This window comes from Halichoerus grypus, chromosome 7 (assembly GCF_964656455.1).
Source record: "Halichoerus grypus chromosome 7, mHalGry1.hap1.1, whole genome shotgun sequence".
NCBI lineage: Eukaryota > Metazoa > Chordata > Mammalia > Carnivora > Phocidae > Halichoerus > Halichoerus grypus.
Window position 1 is genome coordinate 97,249,781 of NC_135718.1, and position 27,162 is coordinate 97,276,942.

The window sequence follows — 27,162 nt, forward strand, 5'->3', positions numbered from 1 at the left end:
AAATTCGCTGTTTTCTCAGTCGTACTCCTCCCGCCCCTTCGAGTCACGTGATTCGTTTCGTAGGGCCCTCCCGCGCCCAACTTAAACCCGAGGCCAAACTGGCCTGCAGCGACGCCTGCAGGGCGGGTGCTTCCAAGCTCTTTCAGTCTGTTACCTGCTGGGCAAATTCCAAATCCGGCCTTTCACCTAGATTTCCCCCGCAGACCAAGAAGTAAATACTGTTATCAGTTTGGTTCTCTTTCGTTGCCTTAATTTTCGCCAAGCACTAATCATGTGCTATGCCACTTAATAGATTCGTCTCGTTAATTTTCTGCCTCCTCCAGCTAAAATGTAAGTTCTATGGAAACGGGTTGTGTGTTTTAGTCACTGTTTCCCCCCAAGTTCCTAGAGCAATGCTTGGCCCATACTGGGCTCTCAGTAAATATTTGCTGAGTGAATGAAGTAATCGTGAAAAATAAGGAAAATACACAGAAGGATTAAAAAAAGAAAGAAAGAAAGAAAAAGTGTTTTACCACCACCTCCGGACAAATTTTTAACTGAGATTTCTCCCCCGCCTGCCACACTCCCCATAATTTGTAATCATGCTTTATCTTCAGTTGTGCATCTTGGTGGGTTTTTTAAAGCTTGATATAATAATATAAATATTTTCCTCTGGTATTACAGTGTCTTTATAGTCATTTTAATGACAGCTTTTTAAATACCCCACAGATAAAATGTACACAATAACTTGTTTCCTAACTGTTAGCTTGATTGGTTCCATTTTTTTTTCTCTATTAAAAGCAATACTGTAATAAACTTTATGCATAAAGCTTTTCTTCATTTTGGATTATTACTTTAGGATGGAGTCCCACAAATAGAATTATTGGTTTAAATTATAAGAATATTTATAAGAATCTTGGTGTATATTGTCAAATTGTTTCCCAAAGGTTGAAAATAATCCTAATTGCTCTGAAATCTTGTGTAATTTCTCTACAGAGGCCTCTTCAAGCTGCTTCATTTGTTCAGCGAATAGACAGCTACTATTATGTGCAGGGAACTCTTGTGTGCTGGATTTACAAAGATGAACAAGGCAGGTAAAGTCTTCCTATCTGTGTCATAAAACTCCAGAGAAATCTTGACTTTTTAAAAAGTAGTTTTCCACTTCTGCTTTTTCATGGCTCCCCACTGTAGACAGAAAGAAAGAAAGTCAACCACCAAGTAGGCTAGTAAATGCTTTATTCATTGTCTTACTGAGGACTATAGCCCCTCAACAGTCTTTCAAATTGCTCTAAAGAACTGCTCTGAAGCTTGTTATATATTATGTATACAAATTATGTATATAAAATTATTATATGTACATAAGGGGAAAGGGGTACATGTGCTTGCAAGCAGATCTCCAAATACTTGTGCGTCACAAGGTATAATTTTTTAGAGTTCTAAAAATGAAGGTTTACTGATTTCCACACAGATGTGAGAAAGACCCTTAAGTCATCTTAATACATTATGTTTCTATCATGTCTGATTGTTCAAAAATATTGTTTGAATGCCTCTATTTAACTGGTTTTCCAGTTCTTCTTGTTCTTGATTTCTCCTTGAGGTCACTTGAGATGGTCACAGAAGGTTGACATCAGTCACCTACTGCAGTTTTAGTAAATGCCATTGAGTATTGAACAAATTTTAGACTCTTCAATCTGGCCTTCAAATTTTCTTATGACCTGGACTCTGCCTATCTGTCCAACTCACACACATCCTGGCCTGTCCCCATCACCCCTTAGAATGTAATTTGCATTCCAGTTATTTGACTTTCTATAACAAACCACATGATTTACACATATCTTGATGTGTACATACCCTTTACACATATCTCCCCCTCTGCTGGTTTTGAGACCTATGGGTGGCTACCTACATTCTTCACAGGCAGGTTCAAACAAGTATAAGAACCTGTTAAAGGGCCAATTCAACAGCACTAGGAAAGGGCACAAGGAAATGTTTAGGTATATCTTCCAGGAACAGTCCTTGTTTCTCATCTCTATCACTACCTATCCACTAAGAAGAATATGACTCTTATCACATCACATCTGTGCATGATAACACCTGAAATGCTTTACATCTAGTTCAATTAAATATTTCTTTTTCTCTCATCACTTTGTACACCTATTAGCACCAATTTCAGTATAATTGTTCAATGTCCATTTAAACTGTAGCATTAGACAATATAACATACACAGAAGTCTGACCAAACAATGTACTTAATAGAAATAAATATCAAAAACATTTGTAATTTCACAGATGTCCATTGACAGATGAATGGATAAAGAAGATATGGCATATTATATATATACATATATACGTATATATATGGCATGTTATATATATACATTTATATGTATATATATAATATGACCCAAGCTGAAGGCAGACGCTTAATGACTGAGCCACCCAGTCGCCCCTGGTAATTTACTTTAAAGAAACTAATTCTAAATCTTCTTTTAGTGATAGCAATAGTTACACAATGCATTACACATACAGACAACTATTAAATAGCTTCAGAGAATGTAAGTTAAAGTAGTTCATAAAGTGTAAAGAATTCTACAAATATTACTTTAGTTTTTAAAAATCTATTTTTTGGACTCTCCCATAGCACTTTTCTCTTCCCCAGTTGCAGGCTAGTTTTAGGGTAACTAGTAAAGTCAACTCAATAGGATATTGGGAACAAACAATATAAAATAAGAGTTTCTATTAGTTACATTATCCATATCTTTTTTCCACTTAATTAAAATGAAGTTAAAGGTTGATAGTATTTATACATTGCCTGTTTTTATGCAACTTCTTTCAATATGTAATGACATAATCATAAATATCTGATATAAATATAAATATAACTGTGTACAAATACAGTACAAAGGAGAGCCCCACAAAAAGCTTATTTTCATACCAATTTTCTTTAGGTATCTATGAAAGCTTGCCCTCTGCTTGCTTAATTCTTCCCCATTCTGTATTTTATAAAGCATCAAATTTTTGGCAGTAGGATTTGATGTTGATGGAGTTGTGAGATGTCTCAGCTCTGGAAATCATGGTATTGTTGCTATTATTGTTCACAGATACCATATTTAGGATTTTTAGATCTATTTATAAACCACGGACTCCCCCTTTACAAATACTTGTTGATTGGCTTTCTTACTCCAGTCATTAACATTGGCTCATTAACCTTCTTCCCCGAGCACTGCCACCAAATGTGTGAGCTGTTGTTCCAATACAGACATCAGCAGCTCTGCTTTACTGAAAGGACTCGTATGGTTCAGCCTTAAAGTATTATTGATAGTATTTTTAGTCACTCTGTTGAATTAGCCATTATAACATTCACTGTAATTTGTAATACTTATTATGTGGTACACTATGCTACATGTGGTGTATAATATGTATATTATACACAATGATACCCAGTGGTGCACACTCACCATATATGTCTGTCAGAATAAAATATTCTAGAAAATTCTATATAATGGTCTTCCTAATCTATATCTATATTGAGGTACAGATTTTAATATAGTTAAAGGTCATAGACTAGAATATATTAGGTCCCAGTTAAATTTATGGCTGAAAACAATTAGACATGTCACCCTGACACCACATATATTTATTTTATGTCTGCCAGAAGGAGGTGAAGAGGCTCTTAATCTTTTTTTTTTTTTTTTTTATGCCATGGACTTCACTGGCAGTCTGGAAAAGCCTTTGCAGCCCTTCTCAGAATAATCTTTCTAAATGCATAAACTACACAGGGTTACATTTTAAACAGTTTTATTGGAACTGTTCTATCCTTGAGTCCCAGATTAAAACCCTCTGAAGCTTTACAGATACTTAATTTGCTCAGGCTGCTATGACAAAATATCACAGACTAGGTGGTTTAAACAACAGAAATTTATTTTCTCACAGTTCTGGAAGCTAGAAGTCATGATTAAGGTGCCAGCAAATTTGGTTTCTTGTGAGGGCTCTGTTCCTGGCTTGTAGATGGCCACCATCTTTCTGTATCCTCATAAGGCCTTCTTCAGTGAGTGTGTGTGTGTGTGTGTGTGTGTGTGTGTGTGTGTGTGTAGGGAGAGAGAGAGGGAGAGAGCACAAGCATGGGAGCTTTCTGGTGTCTCTGCTTGTAAGGACACTAATCCTATTGGGTCAGGGCCCCACCCTTATGACCGCCCTTCACCTTAATTACCTCCTTAGAGGCTCCATCTCCAAACACAGTCACCCTGGGAGTTAGGGCTTCAAAATACGAATCTGAGGGGGGATGCAAATATCCATGCCAAAACAGTACTACAGGAAGTGAACAATAGTTTTCCATTCTCTTTCTTGGAAGTTCTTGGAGATTAAAGTTCTAGGACTCTGAGAAACAGAAAACATCTAGGGATTCTAGTAAATGAAAGACACCTAAGCAACCCTAAGAATACTGAAAAGTAAACACTGTTTTTACATATATTTTGATACTATCATGGTTGACTTGATCAAAGCATTTTTGCTGGAGTTAGTCTCAGAATAGTCTCAGAAGTGAAGGGATAGAAGGAAGAAGCATGATCTGTGACATAGATGGACAATAATTAAGAGCCAGTCAACTAACTGTACAATACTTATACATTATAAAATGTAAATAACTCTACAAACATTACCTACTCTAGTTTTTAAAATCTATTTTTAATATTATCCTGTAACAGTTTTCCTTCCCCCAGTTAGGGGAGTGTGAGTAAAAATATAAGTATTGTAAAAGACTGAAAGAAGATTTAGAACTAGGACAATCAGAGAGCCGTTCTGTAGCTCAGTTGGTAGAGCAGAGGACTGTAGGTGGTGATGGCTCGAGGTAGGACAATCAACTGAGAAGAGAGGCCCAATAGAGTTTATTATTCAGCTAAAAGGGCAGAATAGGGGGCAGACCTGGACCACAGATTAGCTTCTGAGGACAGAGAGGCAGCCAACCTTGGGCACAGCCCCTTAGGTCTCCCCAGGACATTTCTGTGCCTTGAAGGGAATCTCAGAAGCAGCTCTTCATTCTTTTGCCCTTTCTCACTCTGACAGCCTGACAGCAAGACCCCTTGGTTTTGTTTCTGTGATGATAGTAAGAACACTACAGACAGACTGTAATGAGACAGCAGATGGCTCAAAGAGCTCCTATTAGGGATGAAGTTAATTTGGGCATATCAGTGGTGTTTGTGGGACCATCCTTTAAACTTTCTAAAACACAAATTATTAAACTGCATATGTTGGAAAACCACCCCTTCAAACCTTGTCAGCGGCTAGCCAAACTGAAATTTGGAAAACGTGGCTGAAGCCTTTGGCCACCCCTCAGAATGCGGATAAGAGCTTCTCCGGGTGGTAAAAAATATTTTTGTGTAGTGATGGAGGTCAAACATTAGAGAGATCTTTGGCACTGGGGCCACTTGGGGAGATTCCAAACTGACACATTGGCATGGATTTGCTCATGACATCCAGCCTATGCTGGACGGAGACCAGACTATACACCTCACCCTCTGGAAAGAGGGACAGCCTCAAGGGCTGACCCAGAAAGATGAATTGTCGTCTGCAGTTGCCCTGAAAAGCCTGACCCTAGGAAAGGAACTTGATAAGTAAATTTTTGGAAGATTTGGCCAGTGCTTATTGTTTGAAATCCAGGAGGTGATTTGCTGCCCCGAGTTCTAGCGGCAATCCCATCCACCTGCTGGAGTCCTGAGTCCACTCTCTGTGGGAAACCGTAAGCCTGCTGGGAGTCAGTGCTTCCTCCAAAGTCAGGAGCTTAGGCTTGCATACCTTTTCTTAGCTTCATGCCTAATTTCTTTAAAAATTTTTGTTGCTTTTGTAGAGACATCTTTTTCATCTGTTACATTTAAATTTGAAAAACCACCTGTGGTTAGTGGTAGTCATTGAACAGCTCAAGGCCAGACCCTCCCTTACGGTGTGGAACCCGTGCTTTAATAGTGGGTGTCTTTGCTTTGCACCTGGCTTTCATGGCACTCTTCACATTTCACCCGTAGCTGTGATATTTGCTCTACGCTTGGAAAAAATACCCTTTATTCCTAGTTTGCTGAAAGTTTTACCATGCATTATCATTGAACACATAAGTGTGTCTCTGCATCTATTCAAAGGATTGTATTATTTTTCTCCTTTACTTTTTTGGTGTGGTGATTTATACTGATTGATTTTTTTCTGATGTAAAACCACTCTTGTATTTCTGAGATAAATCCTCGACTGTGATACATTTTTAAAGTACACTGTGGTATCTGACTTCATAATATTTTGTTTAGGATCTTTGTATCTATGGATAATACTTCTGAGTAATATTAATTGCCTTCGGGCAACTGGAGCTATCGCTGGCCTGGGAAGTCTTCGTTCAGCCCCACCCAAGGGTACCCCACCGAGGCCGCCCTAGAGCAGCCTCAAAGAATTTCTGCGCGGAGGGAACGGAAAGCCCTCCCAGGTCCGGGCCGGTCCTGCCTCTCCCCGAGGAGGTGGTGGTCCAGTGGTGACCAGACGGCGCGTGGACGCGAAGTGACATCGCGCAGGTTTGGGTAGCCTAGAGCAGTGAACAGCCTTCCGCCCGGGCCGGCCCGCCTGCTGGCCTCGGTCCCGGTCCCCTTGACCTAGGTTGAATGTCGCGGGCAGCCACGCAGGTGGGTGCTGGGCTCTGTCCAGTTCAAGAATCCACCTGCTGGGGCGGCGCGGGCGGCCCTAGTCCCGCGGGAACCCAACTGTGCAGTCGCCCAACTCCCGGGGGCGACCGTTGGCGAACTCAGGGTCCCTGCGCCGGGCACACGCCCCTCGGATTTCAATTCCCGCCTCCGGCAAGTGTGGGTGGAGCCTGTAGGTGGCTTTGGGCGGGGTACTCTTTCTGCCCGAGAGGGGCAGTGCTGGGCACAGCATCAGAGCACCTGGCCCCGAGAAGCAAAGCGAAGATTCAGAGCTGGTCCCCGCCGTGGCCGAGGGTCCCGCAGCAGCTCAGCCTGTCTTTCCCACCGGAGCCTCGCCCGGCTGGTGTCTGCTGGCCGGCCACGAGGGGGTGGTGTGCCCTAATCCTTCTTCCCCGATGCCGCGGCGGCCAGCGAGGACTTTGGGTCTTAGGGCATCCCAGCCCAGAGCGCCGCACCCCTCTCCCCGCCCCTCCGGAAGCTGCGATTGGCCACTAGCGGGGCTCAGGTGGCCACTTGAAAGGTGGCCGCTTTCCTCCTACGGCTTAGAAGCCTTTCGACTCACACATCTTGGCAGTCCAAAGGTGGGCTCCAAGAATGTTGGAGGACACTGCCCGCGGGAGTGTTCAGGTTTAATGGTCGGCAGTGTGCAGCAGGCCCCTAGGAAGCCCCTGCCAGCGATGGGCTCAAAATCATTGCCAAATTCCACACAAGGTGGCCACCTACAGGAAGAAATCGAATCGCCACATTTAAGAGCAATCTGGGAGCTGAAGACCAAAGGGGCCTTAGAGCAGTTGGGGTGGTGAAGGCCTGCAGAGCTTACCCAACCCTGAGAGCTTGGGCCCCGAAGGAGAGAGAGAGCAGAAAGTCCATTTGAGATGCCTTTCTCATCAGACCCTAATCAGTAATGATAGCTAGCTCCTACTAGGAGCCAGGCAAAGCTACTGACATTACCCCCTTTAGTCCGGACCATAACCCAGTGAGGTACAAACTGCTACTGTCTCTTCATGTCATAGGTGAGGAAACTGAGGGCCAGGAAAGTTAAGTTGCCCTAGGATATAAAATAAGCAGTAGAGTTAAGATTGGAACCAAAGTCTGACTGATACTAGTCCATGTGCTTATCCCCTTGCTGTGATAATCATAATAAAAGTTAATTCCACTGAGCATTTAATGTCTGCCAAGCACTGAGTGGAATGTGTTTGTAATGCTTTTTTGTTTAAAGATTAATTTAGTGAGAGGGAGAGAGTTGGGGGGGGCACAGAGGTAGAGGGAGAGAGAATCTCAAGCAGATTCCCCACTGAGCCCAGAGCCAGCATGAGCTCGATCTCTCCGCCCTGAGATCATGACCAGAGCGGAAATCAAGAGTCAGACGCTTAATCCACTGAGCCACCCAGGCACCCCTTGTAGTGCTTTATTTAATCCTCACAACAACCCTATAAGGTAGGTGCTATTATTTTTTTAATCTTTTATTTAAATTCAATTTAACACACACTGTATTATTAGTTTCAGGGGTAGAACTCAATGATTCATCAGTTGCATAGAACACCCAGTGCTCATTACGTCAAGTGTCCTCCTTACTGCCTATCACCCAGTTACCCCATGTCCTCCCACCGACCTCTCCTCGGTTTGTTTCCTAGAGTTCAGCATCTCTTATGGTTTGCCTTCTTCTCTGTTTTTATCTTATTTTCCCTTCCCTTTCCCTATGTTCATCTGTTTTGTTTCTGAAATTCCACATATGAGTAAAATCATGTGGTATTTGTCTTTCTCTGTCTGACTTATTTCACTTAGCATAATACCCTCTAGTTCCACCCACGTCATTGCAAATGGCAAGATTTCATTCTTTCTGATGGCTGAGTAATATCCTATTGTGTGTGTGTGTGTGTGTGAGTGTGTGTGTGTGTGTGTATATATATATATATACATACCACATCTTCTTTATCCATTCCACTGTCAATGGACATCTGGGCTCTTTCCATAGTTTGGCTATCGTGGGCAATACTGCCATAAACATTGGGATGCAGGTAGCCCTTGTGATCACTATGTTTGTATCCTTTGGATAAATGCCTAGTAATACAATTGCTGGGTTATAGGGTAGCTCTATTTTTAACTTTTTGAGAAACCTCCATACTATTTTTCCAGAGTGGCTGCACCAGCTTGCATTCCCACCAACAGTGTAGGAGGGTTCCCCTTTCTCCACAACCTCGCCAACATCTGTTGTTTCTTGACTTGTTGATTGTAGCCATTCTGACTGGTGTGAGGTGGTATCTCATTGTGATTTTGATTTGTATTTCCCTGATGCTGAGTGATGTTGAGCATTTTTTCATGTGTCTGTTAGTCATTTGGATATCTTCTTTGGAGAAGTGTCTGTTCATGTCTTCTGCCCATTTCTTGCCTGAATTTTTTGTTTTTTGGGTGTTGAGTTTAAGAAGTTCTTTATAGATTTTGGATACTAGTGAGGTAGGTACTATTATCATCACTGTTATTTTACAGGGAGATAAATTGTCATAAAGGGCTAAGAAACTTGCTTAGAGTTACATGGCTAATCACTGGTATAGTTGGAGTTGAGCCCAGGCAGTCCCACACCAAAGTGCATACGTAAACTAGCTACCATGTTCTAGTGCTCACCCTGTTACAGATGCCTCAGGCCAACTCTTCCCAAGGATTTCATGTGAGATAAGCTAAGGAAGAGTGAAAATTCCTGATGCCCTCATGCCCTCCAACCACTATAGCTGATGCCATCCTTTCAACCATCTGCATTATACATTATACTACAATTCCCTGTAACCCCATGATTCCTGTGCACTGTGGGGACAGACGTCATGCATATCCTGTATCCATGTTACAAGAGACCCCTCTACACACTGCACTGGCCTCATCATATGCACACACAGCTAGGTTAAGAGATTTAGGCAGAATAGTCTTTTCATTCTCTCTGTTTTGCACAAATGTCTGATGCCTGAGTTTATTGCCTACACCTCCCACCCCTGTTACCAAGTGTACTGAAGAGTCCGAACCTAGAAAATAATATCTGAATGGCTGACTGCAGTCTGGGAACATGAGGCAGGTCCCACCCAGGCTTCTCCCACGTGGAAGTAGGACTGCCACCATTTCTCTGTGTTGTTTGAAATAAACATCGTGGTATTGAATCTGTATGGTACAGCCTGACCCAGCCGGCTTTACTCTTACTGTTCCCCAGTAGGGTTCTTGAGGCTTGGGACTTCAAAACCAAAAACCAAAAACTAAAACAAACAAAAAATGCCAGAAGTGTGCCTTTTGCTACTTCTCCATCATTATGATCTGTAGGGACCCTATGACTTTAAATTTGTGTGTGGAGAAGGTTATAGCCAGTGTAAACCAGATTCATAAAATTTGGCTGCCAGTGACTTTGAGGGATGTCTGTCTAATACCAAATGGACAGTAACTGGAGGTCACTTCTTTACTAGCTATGAGGGACGGCTGAGCAGCTTCACACCCCAAAGTACCTATTGTATTGCTGGGCGGCCGGGAGGACGGGAGGGCACTATCTGTGTGTTCCATGGCCAGCACAGCCAGCTTCTGATCAGATAATAATGTTTATAAACATTTACCAAGCACTTAATATGTCCACACAAATTACTCTAATATCCAATCTAGTCCAGTGGCTTCCATGTCATGTAGGGGATTCCTAGGAACCAACCAGGCCAGGGTAATGGAATTAATTCCAGTTGATTACTCTGGGGAGCCCAATGGGCGCCCACGGAAGACATGAAGGGTATCTACCCTCCATTTCTGGGACCTGATATGGCCAAAGATTACTGGAATTTGCTTTCTCTAACAGAGAATTATTTCTATTTAATTTGTCCCAATATAGCTTTGATAAAAGTAGTTTCTCAACTTTGGTGTTAGAACCACCTGGGGACATTTTCAATAACTCCACACCCAAGCCACACTCCAGACTGATTACGTTAGAAGGTCTGGGAAATGTAACCCAGGTATCAGTATTTTTGAAAGCCCCTCACCCCCCCAACCAGGTAATGTCAGTGTGCATCCATTCTTCATAGTTTTCCTCTTAAAAGTGACTTACAGTACAGGGCACCTACAGCACCTCTTAGGGCAGAGGCCTGTGGGCTGGGAACCTCAGATGTTCTGGAGAGAGTGTGCTGATCTGACTGAATTAAAAGAGGCAAGTTCCAATATGTTTGCTACAGATCAAATCAGATATCAATTTTGTAGGATCACTTTATACAGAGGAATATAGACGTGTTGAGGGCATTCCAGGATGGAGGTAAATTGTCCTCTGTCACATGATGGAGGTTGAGCCTGGGCCTTGGCCCCAAAAGTAGTCTCATCTGATAACCAGCTATAAGCTGCCTTTTGGTTGTCCTTGAACTTTAAGAAAATACACACTGGGTGTTATATGCAAACAATGAATCATGGAACACTACATCAAAAACTAATGATGTATGGTGACTAACTCAACACAATGAAAAGAAAAGTAAATGCACACCCAAAGCGAACATCTGGTTTGGGCTGTGCTATGGGGATCAGGGAAGAGTCTAAGGCTGGACTGGTAGAAGACGAGCAAGAGCCTTGTTCAGGATGATAAGGTGGCTGGATACTGCAGGAGAGTCCGCACTAGCATGAACAGAGATCACAGGCAGGGCAAGCAGCAGGGTCCAGAGCCAGAAGTGGCAGAAATCTAGTGGAGTCAGAGACTGACTAGCACCTGCATGAATTCCTCTGCCCTGGAGACTTCCCAAGTCCCCATCACCACTGAAAGTGAGGCTGGAAGTTCTATATGAAGGGCCGGGGGCGGAGAGATGGGCAAAGAGGCATTATTATTTGGGCATTGACAATAGCCTGTACTGAGGAGCAGGTGAAGCCTGCCACATACTGGTATCATCCAATAATTCAGGAGTATACCTCAAGCCCTACTCCAATTTCCCATTAAAACAAAGCCCCGCTCCCAACCATACATAAGTTGCTCTTTGGCCTTAAGTGTTGGCTAGACATCTTTCTGGTTGCTGCAGGGAAGAAAGTGCATGAGCATTCTCTCCCAACAAGGTATCCTGGGGACCAGAGCTCTAAGACATCAGGACACTTTATATGTAAAACATCATATATTAGATAGTAACTTCCTTGAATAAAAGGCTGTTCCCTGGCTGGTGCATTCATGACTAGTAATGACCAAATAAAGCTTGTGCTTGTCATAATCCATGTTATCTTTGAATATTTTGTCTCTAGCCTCCCTGAAATAAAACACTGGGGGAAAAGAAGTCAATAACCTCTACTGAGAGAAACGGTGTCATTTTGAAACATCTGTAACATACCACCTATTTACGTTTTTCAAAATCCTCGCCAACAGAGTCACACTATCCCTCTAGTCATAATTTCAAGCACTTTGTCTCCATAGTGATGATTCAGGCTCCTGTTGCCATGGTGATCATTCTATGAGCTAAACACTTCCATCAATCCTTCCCTTCCTTCCTATTACTGTTGTCAATTCTGCAATCCAGGCCCTTACTATGTCTTCAGTACCTAGCACTGGGCCTGACAAATAATAGGTGGTCAATGTATTAAAATAGCTCTTACCTGATATTTCCATCTCCAGGCTCTGTCCTGTGGGGTTTTATGCTTTATCTTCTTTTTTTTTTCCTTTACTGGAAGGTTTAAATTGCCAAAGCAAACACATCCTCATTTTAGACCACTCAAACAATATAGATGCCTACAAAGTTAAAGTAAACATTCCTCTCCTTACAAAATAAATTCTGGCTGGGTCAATGATTTAAACATAAAAAAACTATAAAAGTTCTAGAAGAATTTATAATCTGTGATAAGCAAGATCATTTCAAGAGCAAATTCCAGAAGCCATCAAGAAACAAAATAAATATATTGGACCATGTAAACATTTCTAAAGCTGCATGGGGGAAAATGTCATAAATAAAGCCAAAAGACTAATGAAAAACTGGGGAATGTATTTACAAAGAAAATGGTAAAAAGTTGAACTTCCTTAATTATCAAGGAGTTTATATGAATCAGTATGAAAAAGATGACCAAGCCAGGAGGAAAATGGTCAAAAGAAACTAATGTTTGCAGAAAAAAAGGAACAATAGTCCAGAAGGCAAATGACAAGATGTACAACCTCACTCATAATTAAATAAATGCAAATAAGCTACAGTGAGTAAAGAGATGAGATTGTTGTTTCACTGATCTGATTGGCAAGTATCGATGTTTACTGATGACTACTTCTGCAAGACTGAGGAGAAAATGAGCACTCTCATAAATTGTTGGTGAAAGTGTACATTGGTGCATTCTTTCTGGAGGATAATTTGACAATATCTGTCAGAACTAAAAATGCCTATCTTCTTTTATCATTAATCCCTCTGCTTTAAATTTACCCAATATATATCATTGCAAATGTTTAGGAAAATGTATGTACTAGAATGTTTATTGGTACATTGTTTTGAAGCAGCAGATGATTGGAAACATTCAGTATTCAAAAATAGGCATCAAGTTAACTAAATTACAGTAAACCCATATGATGAATAAGGATGGCCCTGAGAAAAGAATAAAATAGTTCTATATCCTCAAGGGTCAAAACAGCAAGTTGCAGGACAGTGTGTAACATTTTTACAAGAATACACAGATGTATATATGACATGAATATGTGCATTAAAATATTTTTGGCAATAAATTACAGGAAACAGTTATCAGTGGGATGTGAGCTGGTGTGAAGAAAAGGAAAGAAACTTTCACTTTCATTTTATATATTTTACTTGATAAATTTTCCATCTTATACATGTTTCATATATGACATTTAAAAAACTGACAGCAGGAGTTTCCTTTTCTCTACTTCTCCAACTGCAATGCCCAGGGATACTTTTTACATTCAGTTTTTTTTCTATATGCAGACAAGAAAGATACAAATATGCATTTTTGCATATGCACAATTACAGTGTTTTGTTCTTACAAAAATGGGATTTATATAGTTCTGCAATTTGCTTTTCTTAATTTATATGTCATTCACATCCTTCCATGTAAAGACATACTGCATAAAATTTCATAGCTAAGTAGCTGCCCACACTCTCTGATTCATTGATTGAGCACATGTGCACTAAACACCAGACAGATGCCAGGCCTTGTGCCAGGCAAATGAGGAGGCAACATTGAACCAAACACAGTCCCAGAGGAGATGAATGAGTAAATGCCTGTGGTCAGGGTGATCAGTGCAATGAGTGCAATACCTCACCCACCTTGGTATTCAGGGGACTTCTGAGCCTGGGAGAGTGTAGAGGTCTGTGTTTCCCTCAAGCACCTCAGAAGTGCATGGACAGAATTGTCTTCATTCTAGTGTGTGTATGTTTGTTTAAGTAGACTTTATTTATTACAGCAGTCTTACTTCACAGCAAAACTAAGCAGAATATACTGTTTCCAAATACCCCTTGCCCCCATATGTACATAATGTCCCACCCCCCCCATCAACATCCTGCATTAGAGAGGTACATTTGTAACAATCATTGTACTTGCCCTTATCAGCCAAGGTCCATAGTTTACATTAGGGTTCACTCTTAGTGTTGTACATTCTGTGGGTTTTGAGAAATGCATAATGACACGTATCCATCATTATGGTACTATACAGAATAGTTTCATTGCCTTAAAAATCCTCTGTGCACTGCCAGTTCATCCCCTCCCTACCTCCTAATACCCGGTAACCACTGATCTTTTTACTGTCTTCATAATTTTGCCTTTTCCAGAATGTTATATAATTGGGATATACAGTATGTAGCCTTTTTAGATTGGCTTCTTTCATTTAGAAATATACATTTAAGTTCTCTGAATGTCTTTTCATGGCTTGATAGCTCATTTCTTTTTTAGCTCTGAATAATATTCCATTGTCTGGGTGTGCCATGGTTTATTTATCCATTCCCTTACTGAAGTACATCTTGGCTGTTTCCAAGTTTTGACAGAGTTCAAAGTCTCAAACTAAGAAGATGAAACATAAGGGCAGAGGGAGAGACATCTTCATTTAAAGGTAAAACATTCATCAAGCAGGAAAGTTGCTGCTGGAGTCATGAATAAAGCTGCTGGAAATATGTGTGTGTAGATTTTTGTGTGAGCATAAGTTTTCAACTCCTTTGGGTAAATACCAAAGAGTACAATTGCTGGATTATATGGTAAGATTATGTTTAGTTTCGTAAGAAACCACCAAACTTCAAAAGTGGTATAGTACAGTGTCTTTTTGAAATAACTTAGTCTCACCCTGAGTAGTACCCATATGAGGTATGCTTTCAGAGACTCCAGAAAACTTTCCTGCTTGATGAATGTTTTACCTTTAAATGAAGATGTCTCTCCCTCTGCCCTTATGTTTCATCTTCTTAGTTTGAGACTTTGAACTCTGTCAAAATGCAAAACCCTATATGATCGGTGACAATTTTCATTGTCATCAATTAGATATACCTTGAATAGGAATAAACATTCTGAAAGTGTTTTGATAAAGCAAAATGGAGTGGAGGTTAAGGGGAAGAACAGTATCTATAACTGGTCCGTATTCTTCCTCTCCTAGGAATGTTTGCCGCATCCAGGGAGAGATATCTGTCCTATTTAGTAAGTGGGGAAGGAGCTAACAGTCACCAGGCACTGGACTAGAATGGAGGATACAGCAGTGAACGGGGCGGTCTGTGTCCTTGTGCAGCTCACCACCCAGGCATGTACAAGCAATTTCAATACAACATGATAAATACTATAATTGCAAAAACCATTTGTCGTTGATTTTCAAATAGTCTGCTTAGTTGTCAATTGATGTGTCAAATCATGTGTTGCCCTCTTTGATGCAGAAAACATGGTTTGCACTAACAGAGGAATAAAAACACCACAAAAGTTCAGTGGTGAAACCAGAATGGCTAAAATTAACAAGTCAGAAAATGACAGATGTTGGCGGGGATGTGGAGAAAGGGGAACCCTCCTACACTGTTGGTGGGAATGCAAGCTGGTGCAGCCACTCTGGAAAACAGTATGGAGGTTCCTCAAAAAGTTGAAAATAGAGCTACCATACGACCTAGCAATTGCACTACTGGGTATTTACCCAAAGATACAAATGTAGGGATCCGAAGGGGTACGTGCACCCCAATGTTTATAGCAGCAATGTCCACAATAGCCAAACTATGGAAAGAGCCAAGATGTCCATCGACAGATGAATGGATAAAGAAGAAGTGGTATATATATATATATATATACACACACACAATGGAATATTATGCAGCCATCAGAAAAAAATGAAATCTTGCCATTTGCAACGACGTGAATGGAACTAGAGGGTATTACGCTAAGCGAAATAAGTCAATCAGAGAAAGACAAGTATCATATGATCTCACTGATATGAGGAATTCTTAATCTCAGGAAACAAACTGAGGGTTGCTGGAGTGGAGGGGGGGTGGGAGGGATGGGGTGGCTGGATGAGAGACATTGGGGAGGGTATGTGCTATGGTGAGCGCTGTGAATTGTGTAAGACTGATGAATCACAGGCCTGTACCTCTGAAACAAGATAGTAGGAAGGGAAAAATGAAGGGGGGGAAATCGGAGGGGGAGACAAACCATGAGAGACTCTAGACTCTGAGAAACAAACTGAGGGTTTTAGAGGGGAGGGGGTGGGGGGATGGGTTAGCCTGGTGATGGGTATTAAGGAGGGCACGTATTGAATGGAGCACTGGGTGTTATATGCAAACAATGAATCATGGAACACTACATAAAAAAATAATGATGTATGGTGACTAACATAACATTAAAAAAAAAAAAAGTTCAGGGGTGAGCATGACTGACTCAGCCTGGAGGGTCTGAGAAGTCTTCACACAGGAGGCAAAATAATTCAACCATATATGTGACTTTTCCTAGCACAGCTTTTAAAGCAGACAGGTCAGTATGTGCAAAGGTGTGGAAGGGGGAAAGAGTATGGTCTGTTCGGAGGAAGAAAAAGTGGTTCAGGGTGGCCAGAGGAAAAGGCGTCTGTGTTGGTGGGGGGGTGGTGGTCAGAGAAAGGATTAAGGGGGCAGCATGTGAAGGACTTTCACATCATGGGCAGGAAATTGACCTTGTACAGTAGGCCTGTGCTGTCCAGTAGGATAGGCACTGACCATACATGGCTCTTGAGTATATGAAATGTGGCTAGAGCAACTGAGGGGCAGAATTTTTTAAATTTAAATATGAAAATAGTCTAAAATAAATAGAGGTAGATTACACATTGATCATATTTTAGATATGGTGGTTTAAATAAAATACATTATTGAAATTAGTTTCACCTATTTCTTTTTACTTTTAAAAATGAGGCTGGGGGCGCCTGGGTGGCTCAGTTGGTTAAGCAACTGCCTTCGGCTCAGGTCATGATCCTGGAGTCCCGGGATCGAGTCCCGCATCGGGCTCCCTGCTCGGCAGGGAGTCTGCTTCTCCCTCTGACCCTCCTCCCTCTCATGCTCTCTGTCTCTCATTCTCTCTCTCTCAAATAAATAAATAAAATCTTTAAAAAAAAAAAAAAATGAGGCTGGGCGTGCCCGGTAGCTCCATCGGTTGAGCCTCTAACTCATGATTTCGGCTCAGATCACGATCTCAGTTATCATGAGGCCAAGCCCTGAGTCAGGCTCCTTCCTCAGCGCAGTGTCTGCTTAGGACTTTCTCTCCCTCTCCCTCTCCCTCTGCCCCCCACACCCCCGGTCTCAAATAAATAAATAAATAAATAAATAAATCTTTTTTTTTTTTTTAAATGAGGCTACTAGAACCTTTAAAATTACATATTCAGCTCATGTAAAATTTATTTTGGACAGTGCTGCTATAGACAGATGGGAGCCATTGAGAGTTTTTGTGCAGAGAAAAGAATGTGATCGAGTTGGGGTTTTATAATTACAAGGGGAGTAAAGGATGGCTTGGTGGGAGAGTGCACCCAGGAGTAAGGTGACTAACCAATGAGAAGGCTATTGCTATAGTTCACTTAAGAGCCAATAAGGACCTAAATGAGGTAGTAGGGCTGGAATGGGGAGGGGGGCTATATTGAAAATACATTTAGGAAGGGAAGTTGGAATGGCTTAGTAATGGCCCTGGGGGTGTGTTGTACAATAAAGAATTAAACTTTTGTTCCTCCATTCCTGGGAGGTAACCTCAAAACCCTGGGAATCTCCCAAGTGATAGGAGTATCTTTGGTATTCATGGTGGACCCCTTGGACCACACCTGAGTTATGCCAATGAGGTGACTCACAGTGGGCCCCTAGATAGTTTCAGGATGGGGGCTGGCCATGCCAGAAAGACCAACCACATGATTGGGGGGTTGGGGCTTTGAGCTAAGAGATAGCAGCCAGACCTCCTAACCTTGGGGAGGGATGGAGGGGTTAGAGAGAGAGGTCAGTCACATGGCCAGTGATTCAAGCAATCATGCCCGTATAATAAAGCCCTAATAAAAACTCTGGACACTGAGGCTTGAGGGATCTTCCTGCACACTGATGGGCTGGAAGGGTGTTGCGTCCTGAGGACACAGAAACTTCACATTTGGGACCCTCCCAGACCTTGTACTATGGTCTCTTTTGGGGACTTTTCCTGATTTGTATCCTATATAATAAATGTAATCAGAGGTATAACACTTTCCCAAGTTCTGTGAGTCATTCTAATGAATTATCAAACCTGAAGGGGTTATGGAAAACCCCTCGATTTTTAGCCAGTGTGGTTGGCATCTGAACTGAGAGCAGTCTTGGGGGAGATGTGCCCTTAACCTGTGAAATTTAACGTAATTCTGTTAAGCTAGTGTCAGGGTTGCATTGCAGGGTGAAAGAGAACAGGTTGAGGATGACTCCACAATTTCTAAATTAAACATAAAGGGAACTCAATAGGAGATGCAGGTCTGAGTCAGAGCAGGGGAGGATGGATTGAGTGCTATTCCTGTCAACTTTGAGGAGTCTATTGTCTTCAGGGTTGAGATGTCTAGGAAGCTACACAGTTGGAGTTCAGGAAAGAATCTGGGCCACAGTAGAAGATTTAGGAGTGCCCCATATTCAGGATGTTGAAATAGGAATTTTTCTGCCTTTGTGTCCTCTCAAGCCCTTGCTCCTTCCATCCACTGCCCCCCGGCTAAACAGATTTTCCTGTACCTTTGCCTTTTCTATCAAAACTCCACCCAAGTTATTCCTTCCTTTTCACACTCTTCCCACTCTGGCCTGAGGTGACCCTTAAAACTGTCTTCCTGCCCAAGTATTGAGCCAATGATCTGGAGAGGGTAGATAACCAGGTGGCTCTAAGCACACCCTCCACACCCTGCATGCAGCTCACGCCTGCTGTCTCCGATTTCCATCTGATAATCTGCCTCCCTGACTCTTGCCTTTTTCACCTGTTCCTCTGGATGGGGAGGGCACAATTTTGAACCTTTGCATGGTTAAGTTTGGCTTCTCACTTGTACAGTATATAACATGATGAGATAGTTCATTATTTTAAATGCCAAAGGCATTCATATTTTTTTCCAAACAAGTATTTGAGCACTGAGTATGTGCTTAGTGTTAAAGATATAAAGATGAAAAGGCATGGTTGCTATGTTCAAGGAGTTTACATGTAGTCTGAGGGAATTCAAACACATGCTAACCAAATTCTTTTGACTATGTGATTATGTATAAATTATATTTGAGGAAGTTATCTAATATAAATCCATTTTATAAGCTGACAAGTGTTAGTATATTCAAGATGAGTCATGGACTTTTTTGCTGTCTTCTCAAGCATTTGTCCATAGAATAAGCTGGATTTCAGAAAATTAAATATTTCTTCGTTTTTGGTTTTTCAATTGACACCAAACATTTATTTCTTTTGTTTGTTTGTTTAGCATTTTTATGTCCTATCTATCTATCTGTCTATCTATCTATCTATCTATCTATCTATCTATCTATCATCTATCTACACTAGCTTTTCCATACCCAACCCCCTTTCCCCTTGCTCTGGCATTACTGTGAATACGGACAAGTGGTCTAGGGAAAGAAAAAGTTATTCTGGGACAAGCTCCTTAGAAGCATAATGCAAACAGATCTGTAGGAGTTCCAGAGATCACCACTTAGGTCAAAGGATGATGCAAGAATCAGCTCTAGTCCCTTGCTGCTTTGGACTGTTCAAAACTCAGCAGGATTAATATTACCTGGGAGCTTTGTTAGAAATGCAGAGTCTCAGGCCCTACGAAGACCTACTGAGTCAGAATCTGAACTTTTTTTTTTTAAGATTTTATTTTTAAGTAATCTCTACACCCAACATGGGGCTTGAACTCATAACCCTGAAATCAAGAATCACAGGCTCCACAGACTGAGCCAGCCAGGCACACCCAGAATCTGAATTTTTAACAAGATCACTAGGTGATTCAAATGCACAATAAAGTTTGAGAAGCCCTGCTCAGAGAATTTCATGTGGAGTTTTGTGAAATGTCATTATTATGCCAGGGAAATTAAAATTCAATTCCATTGTAAACACTGACTGCTTGGTAAAGACTCTTCGTGTTGTGGTGAGCATTTTTAATGAGCCGCTGGAGAGAAGAATCTACCTCTGGCTCAAGCTTCTCCCACCTTAGAAATAGAGAAGAATCTTGAAAGAGGGATCTTTGCTCAGCTCAACTGTACAAAGATGGGCTGTGCATTCACGGTGGCCCTGAGCAAAGTGAACTCAGTTTCTTGATGCTTCAGTTTCTTAGAATGGAGTTTGGGGAAGAAACGTGGTCCGATGAGCAACAAGATCCACCCATCACTACCTGAATGTCAGGACTGTTTTAGAGCCCAACGTATCCCCTCCTTTAGTGGCTTAAGAAAGCAACTTTCCCTGGGTTCAGAATTCAGATTTTCTTTCTTTGGGTTTCAGCTCTTAATGGTTTTGCCTGGGATTTAGATGCGTACCTTCTTTTGAATTAAGTGCCTTCAGACTTGGGTGCTAATGGTTTGGTTTGCTACTTGGGACTTGATTATGTTGTAATTATTTAGTCACTCTGGGGAACCAGGAGCTCACGGAAAGTGCACTGATAAAGAAACATGGGTTATAGTTCCTGCTGTGCCCCTGTATTAATTTCCTGTGGCTGCACTAATTCACCACCACAGTTTGAAGACTTAAAACACCAGAAATTTATTCTCTCACAGTTCCAGAGGACAGAAGTTGAAACTCAGTCTGAGTTTCATTCTGCAGGATGTGCTCACTCTGAAAGTTCTAGGGAAGAACCTTCCTTGACTCTTCCATTTCTGGTGGCTCTCCGTGTTCCTTGGCTTTAGGCTACATAACTCCAGTCTCTGTCTCTTGTCTTCAGGTGGCCTTCTCCATCTCTCTGTGTCTTCTCTTCTATCTCTTGTAAGGACATTTGTCATTGGATTTAGGGTGCACCCAGATAGTCCAGGATGATCTCATCTTGAGATCTTTAACTTCATTATACCTTCCAAGATTTTTTTTTTCTCAAATAAAGTTACATTCACAGATTCTTGTGGTTAGGACACAAATTCTGGGGGGAGCCATCAGTCAATACACTATGGACCCAGCAAGCTGTGTGGCCCTGGACAGGACCCCTGAGCCTCAGGTTTCTCATCTATGAGATCTCTTTAACTATAGCACTAATATTTTGTGACTCCAAGAGTTTTTTACTTGCGAGCTCTATCACTATGCAGAATAAGACAAATGAAGAAAACACTCTCGAGTACTTATTTTTTTTAAAGTAATCTTTTAAAATCTTTTAATCCTTATGGTTTTCTGTTTTTACATTGATTAATTAAGCAAATATCTGACCAGGACACAATTCTCAGCAAGGTGTTGGAATACAGTGATGAACAAAATAATAAGATTCCTGCCCTCATGGAGCTTGTATTCCATGTAAGCTCGTATTACATGCCACTGGAGAAGAGAGGCAATAAAGAAGTAACAAATAAATACTCAAGCTAATGAGATAGCACCACACACCATAAAGGAAATAGGGTAATGGAGAGAGGTACCATATAGGCTGACAGGGAAGGCTTCTCCAAGGAAGGGACATTTAAAGTTGAGGCAGTAAAAATGAGGAGGAGCCAAGAATAGGGTAGTTCAAGAAACTGAAAGGAGGCCAGTGTGGCTGGAATAGATTTTTTGAAGCTCCCATGTGAGAAATGAATGATGGAGGACAACAGTAGCAGCATATGCGAAAAAGCTTGGAGGATTTTAGTTGACAGTATGTCAGGAGTGTGATGTGACTGCCACAGAAGTCCACGTGGTCCTAGACTCTGCTGGCAGAAGTCTGGTCTCTGGCTCAGGGAAGATGACGGTCTTCCACTGTCCTGTGCTGCTGAGAACATCCCCAGGGTGCTGTGTTCCATTCTGGGCACTGCGTGTGGTCCAAGTAAAGTAGGTCCATTAAGGACCATCTTGAACTATGCCATATGTAAAAGAAATCCAAATATTGCTCCAAATGACTTTAAAAATCATGAGCACTGGGTGTTATATACAACTGATAAATCACTGAACTCTACCTCTGAAGCTAATAATACACTACATGTCAATTAATTGAATGTAAACTTAATTTAATTTAATTTAAAAATTACCAGAGGAAAAAAATGTTGATCTTCACTCTAGGTTTTCTGGAAGTCACAATACAGATGTTTATACGAAAAATTAACAGAAAGAAAAATTCTTAAAAATGTCTCATCTCTTGCAGCAAAGTTCCACATACCTACCACCCTCAGCTTCTCTTCTTTCTGTTGTTGTCCTTTCATGGCCTCCACCCCAGTGCTGCCTCACAAAGCCCCCCTTCAAAAAGCCTGAGCTGGCCATGTCTGCCCCTTCCCCCCTGCCCACTGGTGAGCCGATTTCCCTCTGATCTCTCCTGCCACAACGAGCAGCCTGCTCAGTACAAACAAAGCCTTTTGTCTCACTGCACGTCCTTTAAGATGGCCATGGAGGGTAACTGCAGGAGATATTTAAAAGGTGAAATCAACAGGAATCAGTCATAACATTCTCTGACATTTATTTCATTCTTACCGTGTGTCACGGCCTGTGCCACTCTGTGAAGCAGATAGTGCTCTTATTCTCCCTCAAAAGTGGGGAAACCAAGGCTCAGAGAGGCCCTCTATGCTGTCTAAATTCACAGGGCTATAAAGTGGCAAAGTTGGGATTTGAGCGGAAGAAGTGTGACTGTGGGCTCAGGTGAGCTAACTGGGATTGGTGAGGTCATCGACACAGCCAGGAAAAATAGGTGAAAGAACAGGCCTTTGGTTCGGGGAGTGCTATGGGTAATGCTAAGTTACTGTTCCTCCATGTTAAAACTCCCAGTTTATTCTTAAGGCTAAATATAAAAGTTGCTTGTTTTCCATTTTCCTACCTTCTTTGTTCAACTGTTAACTCTCATTTTTAGAATTCGATATGCCAAAATCTTCCTGAAGAAATATAAAATGATAGGTGGAGCATGCCCAAAGAAGATTCAAATTCAAAAACGAAGCACTGACAGCTTCACAGTTTTGCCTGGTTTCTTCAGCTGCTTCCGTCCTTAGCAGTTGGGGTTGATGGCTTGGGGTACACTCCGGGGCTAAAGAGGGTTCAGACTCTGTGTCCCCGATGCAAACTAACTGGGTGGTGCCCAGCTGCTTCACATGCCCTGAGTCTGTTAGGTTCTCGGCAGCGATACCTATGATAGGGGATAAACCCTGCTCTCTTCCTCTCGGGGAAAAACAGATGGCCCCAACCCACATCAATATGACAGTCATTGGTTATCACAAAGGTTAACTAAGACCTCCTAACAGTTCCTCTTCATAGTCAACTGTGAACAGCTTTTGGACAAGATTCTTCTTCATAGAATGATAACCATGAAAGCAGCCCACCCAGGTTGGGCCTCCCTGGAGAGCAGGTGTAGCTTATAATACTGCATTCTTCTTGCATTCTTCTTGCCAGTTCTCGCCTCACACCGCCCTCGTTCTGGACTGAGGCTCCTTTTGACCTCTATGGCACAATCCCAGTTTGTTTTTTATATTCAAGGCCTGAAAATGGTACAGGCCTGGCTTACAAAAGAAAGACAGTTTTAGAATCCTTTGTGATCATTCGCCAGACCAAAAGACTGGCTTTCTATGACCCAGAAACCAGGGCCAAAAGGGGTTTTATTTTGCTGCCTCCTGCCTGGCTCCCCTACAGGGCGACTGGACCCATCAGTCTCAGACAGCGCATTTGTGTCACCATAATAAAGTCACTGATACTCACATGACATCATTCATACACCAGTTTTGTTCTGTGGGTCCTTTTGATATTAGAATGGGCTTTTCCTATTGGTGCCAGAGAGACTGTAGCTCTAGTTTTCTTTCTTCTGGTAGATGCAAAAATCTCTTCTCCTCTATGCTAAGGCTGCCATATATCTTTCCCCCATTTCACAGATTGGAGAAAGGAACAAGAGCTGAAGCGCATGAACATAAACTCTTAATCGGTCCTTCCTCCTATCCTTCCCAAGGGAACTTGACCCCTGCCCACCCCCTCACCAGGCCATCCACTACCCGCCCTGCAGCAGTCATGACTCAGAGGACAGTGACTTCAACTCTAGCACTTATTCATTTAAGCCAATGGCAGACCTAAGACGACAAATTCAGGCTAGCAGAAAGGGCTTGTAATAAATCCTAAAAGGAATGGCTTCTCTTCCTTTCCGGTGGGGTGTGAGCAGAAAATTCCATTGTCCTGGTTGCTGACCACAAAAGGAATCAGCTTTAGTATGAAGCTTCAACTTGGTTGGCAAAGAGCAGAGTTAGAAAGAGATCATTGATAACATAAATTTAAGCCATGGAAACAACCAATTATTGTGACCTGTTCTACATTTTGTTGACTAATAAATTTGTCCATCGTTTTTTACCAGTGTGTGTCAAGATTTCTGGTTTTGTTGTTGTTGTTCTGTTGTTTTGGTTTTGGTTTTTTTTTTTTTTTCTTGTCAAAATGTCCCACTCCGCCCTGTACTTCAGTCTTGCCCACCTCAGGAAATCTATCACTGTCACATCAGTTATTCAAGTCAGAGACCTGGGAATCAGATATGTTTTTACTTCTGCATCATCTCCAGAACTTAATCAATTAGAAAGCCTGTTCACTCTAACCTCCAAAATATCTCCATCATCCATTCTCTACCTCCGTCTCCAATGCCATCATCTTATTCCATTGCCTCTCACATAAAATCCGCAATAGCCTTCTAACTGGTTTCCCTTCTCACTTGCTGGCCTTCCTATAATCTGTTATCCATGCAGAACTCAGAATGATCTTCTTAAAAGAGAGGTCATGTTATTCATCTGTTTAAAACTTTCTAGTGCTTTCTCACCTAGAAAAAATCCAAGTATCTCATAATTATAGGAAAGATGACATCACTGTAATAAAGATCTCAAATAGAAGTTTATTTCTCCTTCACATAACAGACAATTCTGCCCCATGAGCGTATTCCGAGATCCAGTTTCCTTCCATCTTCTCACCCCACCCTCCCATAGGCTAGTGTATTGTTTTCATTTGCAAGGTTGGTCACCCAAGGGAAGGGAAAAGAGAGGAAGTTAAAGACAAGCATTTTCCCTTCAACCAAATGAGGTGGGTGTTGTACACATCTCCTTTGCTCGTATTCCATTGGCAATAACTTTGGTGGTATGGCCACACCTCACAACCAAGAAGACTGGGATGCTTAGTGTCTGGCTAAGTGCCCAGGTAAAAATCTTTTACCAAGGAAGAAAAGGAAAATAGATTTTGGGAGGATGACTAGCAGTGTGCTGTACTTAATGTGGCCTTCAAGGCTTATTTGACCCCCCTGCAGCTCCTGCAACATCATCTCCTACATCTTTCCTAGTTCACTAATTATGAGCTGTGGTGGCTTCTTTTCTACTCCTCAAACATCCTGAAGTCATTCCTACCTTAAACCCTTTGTGCTCACTCTCCCTCTGCCTGGAACACTGCCCGATGATCCTCACATCTGGGTTCCTTCTTAATTCCCAGGTAGCAGTGTGAACAGTCTCTTCATTTGAGAGACCTTCTCCAACCTCCCTTCTAAAACTGTCCCACCTCTTAGCCATCAGTGGCTATAACTCTGCTTCATTTTCTTCATAATGCATGAGATCATTTATTTGTTTTTTATTGGTTGTTTCCCTCACTGGAATCTGAGTTCCATGAAGTCAGGGGCTCTATTTGTCTTGCTCTTGTTTACCGAGGTTACAACCTCAGGGCCAAGAATATTGTATAGACATGGTAGGTGCCCAAACAATCCTTTTAAAAGTAAATGGAGGGGCGCCTGGGTGGCTCAATCGGTTAAGTTCTGCCTTTGGTCCAGGCCGTGGTCCCAGGGTCCTGGGATCGAGCCCACATAGAGCCCCATATTGGGATCCCTTATCAGCAGAGAGACTGCTGCTCCCTCTCCCTTAGCCCCTCTCCCCACCCCCCTACCCCCCACTGGTGCTCTCTCAAGCGCACTCTCTTTCTCACTCTCTCAAATGAATAAGATCTTTTTTAAAAAAGTAAATTGAATAAAACGATTCTAAGCAATATCTCCCCATCTCATGTCTGTGCAATTACCTTTCAGATCAACATTTAAGACTTTGCATTTTTCCCTTCTAATTTTATTTTGTTAGATTTGGCCCATTGCCTCAATCCATAGATCTCTCTTGGGATTTGATTCTGGACCTGCCCACTACCTAGCCTAGGATCAGGACCTGCAGATCCTCCCAGCATCCCAAGCAAGTTGGCAGTCGCCCTCTCGAGCTGTGTTAATGGGCACTCACCATTCCCAGGGTCTTCAGTTTATGTTTCCTTTTCATTTCATCTCCCTTTTGAATATGCGTTCCCACAATCTCTACACTTGTATACAAGCAGGAATTGTGTGTCTTGAGGAGCAATGAAGCAGGATTCAGGACATTTGGGTGCCAGCTCCAGTGTCACTGTTGTCTTTTTTTTAAAAATCAATTCATGAAAGTCATTCCCCTTCTTTGTGGTCTTGATTTTCCCATATGTAAAATAGAGGGGGGAAAAATGCCTTTTCTGCTTTCCTCACAGAGCTGTTCCAAGGATCAGATAACAAGGTACATAAACATGCCGTGGAATGATCCAAAGTTCTATTGAAAAGGAAGGTGGTACTCCAGCACAGCCACGGCAGATGACAGGACTCAGGGAGAGTCTGTGCAACATGGGAGACTGTTGGGGAGCCTGGCTCCAAAATCATCAGCACCCCCACCCCATTTGCTGTACTCAGTAGGGTGTCTTGGCCTTTTCCCTCCAGTTTTCATGTCAAGCATGGAGACACCTCCTCAGAGAAGACATTAAAAAAAATGCCCTTGTGCAAGATGACGAAAGGATGGCCTTGATTATAAAATGCCGCCCCAGCCAGTGTAACCCGTGGCCTTGTCCCTGCACGTGTGGAAGTTTCTCCAGAACTGCCGAAGAGGATTGCACTCACAATAACAACAACAACAAATCCTTAGAACCTTCTTTTCATATGTTCCTCAAGAGCTCAAATAAATGATGGCTAACCCCAAATCTGTGTGTGCTTAACTCTCCAAATCCTCGAGCTCATCTTGACCATTATCCTTTGTGCTCTTCTCTCCTACAC

At 42.0% G+C, this 27,162-nt stretch overlaps 1 long non-coding RNA gene across 1 annotated transcript; it reads left to right on the forward strand.

Moving 5' to 3' along the window:
- The first annotated feature begins 5 nt into the window (after window positions 1-5).
- On the forward strand, window positions 6-26,797 carry LOC118525836 (uncharacterized). The gene is made up of 3 exons (XR_004912337.2): window positions 6-330; window positions 976-1,073; window positions 26,610-26,797. It is a non-coding gene; the product is annotated as an uncharacterized LOC118525836 (long non-coding RNA).
- The last annotated feature ends 365 nt before the right edge of the window (window positions 26,798-27,162 follow it).